The sequence below is a fragment of the Cyprinodon variegatus genome, unplaced genomic scaffold (genome assembly GCF_000732505.1).
Source record: "Cyprinodon variegatus isolate N-32 unplaced genomic scaffold, C_variegatus-1.0 Scaffold625, whole genome shotgun sequence".
Taxonomy (NCBI): Eukaryota; Metazoa; Chordata; class Actinopteri; order Cyprinodontiformes; family Cyprinodontidae; genus Cyprinodon; species Cyprinodon variegatus.
Window position 1 is genome coordinate 193,935 of NW_015151078.1, and position 3,724 is coordinate 197,658.

Consider the following 3,724-nt stretch of genomic DNA (forward strand, 5'->3'; position numbering starts at 1 on the left):
TTCTGGCAGAGTGCAAAAAGAACCAAAAAAGCATCACATTAAAAGTACTTCAAAAACAGGATGCAGTTAAATTTTTATTTTATTTTTTTGCCATGACACATTGAGTTGCTTTAATTCTTTTATGCTGGTTATGGTGCTTCAGGACCAAGCAAAGAGAAATCAGTATTTCCAGTATATCAGGTAATCGTCAGATATCCCAGCTTTTTGCAAGTAGAGAAAGCAACATCAAGGTTTCATTCCGCAGATATCCCAGCTTTTTTCCAAACTTGAACGTATCACCCCCTTGTGAAACACCCTGCGGAAAGAAAGTCTCAAAAGTCGAAAGCACAGAGCAAAGCAGATCTGTGCACTCGTGTTTTGTTATTCGTGCATTTTCAGTGTATTATTACTTGAGTAGTTTAAATGGTTTGAATTTGAGAAATTGCAAACACATTTGTAAATGTCAAGGTACACATTTAAACTTTGTGTGATACGCATTTGTGAACAGAGATGTACACTTATGAATTTTGTTCTAAACTTTTACGCATACAAATCTTGCCGTATGCTATGTTAATCTTTTTGAGACTGGTTTAGCTCCATATAATATGATCTCTCTTTTTCATTTTCATCAGAACTCTGGCTGCAGCATTTTGGATCAACTGAATGCTTTTAACTACAGTCTGATGACTTCCTGATAGTAAAGAATAACAATTCTAGCCTTAAAGTAACAAATACAAACATGGACTAGTTTCTCAGTATCGCCCCTGGACAGGATATTTTAAAATTTTGAAATATTCCTGAGATGAAAGAAGGAAGTTCTAGAAACCTGTTTGATATGGGATTTAAAAGACAGGTCCTGATCAAAAACAACAACAAAATGTTTTACTTTATTACCTGAGATTAATTTAATCCCATTATTTTTTTAAAGACTCTGGTTAAAAGACTATAACTGCGCTTTTGTTTGCATTCAGGAGCAGAAAGTAAAGAGTCATCCAGGTTTTTATTTCTTCAAGACATGCCTGTAATCTATGTAATGGATTAGTTTCATCTGGATTTACAGACAGAGCTGGGTATCATCAGCATAACAGAGGAAATTAATCCCATATGTATAGTAAAGAGAATTGGTCCTAGCATCACAGTGTTTACAAATCAAAAAGGGACCTATATAAGTGACATTAAGAAGTTCATTAAGTGTAATAGACAGCTTAGACACTCACAAAGATCTATTTGTCAAATTTGTCATGGAAATCATTCAGTGACGAGCAGCATTATACCAAAAGTAAACTTGTTCAAATACCAATCTTAACTAACTTTAAATTGCTCTTCTCTTTTGTACAGCTGATGGGTTTGCTCACAAAAGCTTGGATCAAGACAAAAGTCTCACTGTTTGATACGCATTGCTTAGCAGTGAAGCACAGTTCATTTAACACAGCAGGAGATTTCTGTGGCATTCAGGAAATCTTGGCGGATGATTATTTCCAGAACATACGAACCTGAAAACTGTCTGTTTTAGTTTAACATCACAAGTCTAGGAGAGAGTTGTTACTGAAAACTGTAGAATGGAACATCTAATCATTTAGATCATTGTACTCACAAAACAGTGTAAGTAAAAACAAATGTTTAGATTTCATTAGCTAACCTTAACAAAGTCGTAATATAATTATAGCCTTTTAGACATAAATCATGGCCCTTGGCTTGAAAGTCGGTGCTCTGAATGAGGCATAAACTGCAAGGATCTAACAGGAAAGAAAAGCATGTTTTTCCAAACATGACTTCCTCAACACAACGCCACATATTGGTTCACCGGTTCTCTGCACTCAGCATCTTGTCCATCTCTGTATAAACTTAAAACTGAACAATCATCTGAGTATTTCTTCATATGACAGAGGTATTGTTCAGACTGAAGTCTGAGAAATGTACTTATACTTACGTATCTCTGTCTCTCTCAGACACACACACACACAAACTACTGGGTTATTTACATTCTTAGGGTAGAATCAAAATGTAATATGAGGATATATATTCATGGTTTGTAGCATGCAGTGTCTAAACAATGTCCAGCTTGTGCTGAAATGAGCTGGAGGTGTAGAGGATATTTTTGTTAAGAGGTGGGTAGATTATCCAAAAATTGCCCTTAAGTCAGAGTAGCAAAAATCATATCTTTACTCAAGTAAAAGTATCCTTTCAAGAAAATACTGAAATAAGATCGAAAAAGCAGTTGATAAAAAGGCAAGCTATCTCTATAGTTATGCTGCTATAGGCTTAGACTTCTGGAGGACATAGGGACCCCTTTTTCATCATTCTGCTTCATTCTATCTCTATTCTCCCACTCTGCAGAATCTGTTAGTTCAATCTCTGAATCTCTGACTGTGACTGAATGGATGTGCTCTCTTCATCCTCTGACATGGGAGCTGGNTGGATGTGCTCTCTTCATCCTCTGACATGGGAGCTGGCTCGGAGCTCGTCTGACTGGCTGTGTGTTTCCTGGACGGGGTCGCCTTTTACAGTCGCTTTTTCTATGTCTGCTTCTGTCTCCTTGAACCCCAGTGGGCCTCAGCAGATGGCCGCTCACACTGAGCCTGGTTCTGCTGAAGGTTTCTTCCTGTTCAAAGGGAGTTTTTCCTCTCTACTGTCGCTACAAGCATGCTTAGTGTGAGGGATTGCTGAAGAGTCAATGAGTCAATGCAATCAACTGGTTTTCCTTAGAAAACTTTGAATCAATCTGACTGTATGATCTGGTGAACTGTAAATTGCCTTGAGATGACAGGGGTTGTGATTTGGCGCTATAGAAATAAACTGATTTAAATTTAATTAAACAATAAAAATTTGGTGGAATGAACACTCTTTAAAGTTGTTTTTTTTAATTAAAATGTGCAAAATCAATACCTATAGTATGTAAGAATAATTAAATTAAACAAAAAAAAAGAAAGAAATGTTTCTCTTAATGATGAATATTTGTTTAAAGCAAGCTGGTTTTTATTAAGTTCCAAAAAAAAAAAAAGTTTGTTGAGAAAATGTGCCCCTTTAATCAATCCTTTAATTTGTTTCTGAGGCAGGTTCTGACTACTTCTATCCCCAGATTTCTTAGCACCATTTACACTACCCTCTGAAAACCGATCCGTGCCGAGCTTGGATCGGTTAGCAGTGCTGAGCTGAGTTCCTTACGACCGTTTACACACCATGCTAGCACGGTTCCTCGCCTCCTAGTGGCGATCTACGGTACAACTGCTCTATAGAGGTAGACAAACAAATCAACATGGCAGCGTCATTCAGGAAGTTAGCGGAGAGTCAGGTGAAAAAGGCAGCATTTGGTGAATTTAATTGACAGTCGTTTTTTTTTGCAGTGGATACGACAAACGATAGTCTAATCAGGGCTTACAGATGCAGGAAACAATGACAGGAGTTGAGGTTGATCACGCTGCTAAACAGAAGCATCACTAGAAATCGTGTAGCACGGTGGGGAATCTAGTGTTTTTATGAATGTCTGAAATGTTATGATTCCGGAGTCTTACTATAAGGAGATGACACGGTCTGCTCATGCGCTTTTTGTTTTCTGAGAACCGAGACAGAACAGGTTCAGTTGTGTCTGGCACAATCCGGTTCAGTTGTGCGTGCCATTTACACTAAACAGTTGTCTCAGTCACCCTGCTCGGACTGATCTCGACACATTTAGGACCCGTCCACACGAAGTCAAACCCTGGCCTAAACGCACAAATTTTTCACCAAACCAGCCTCTCATCCATAC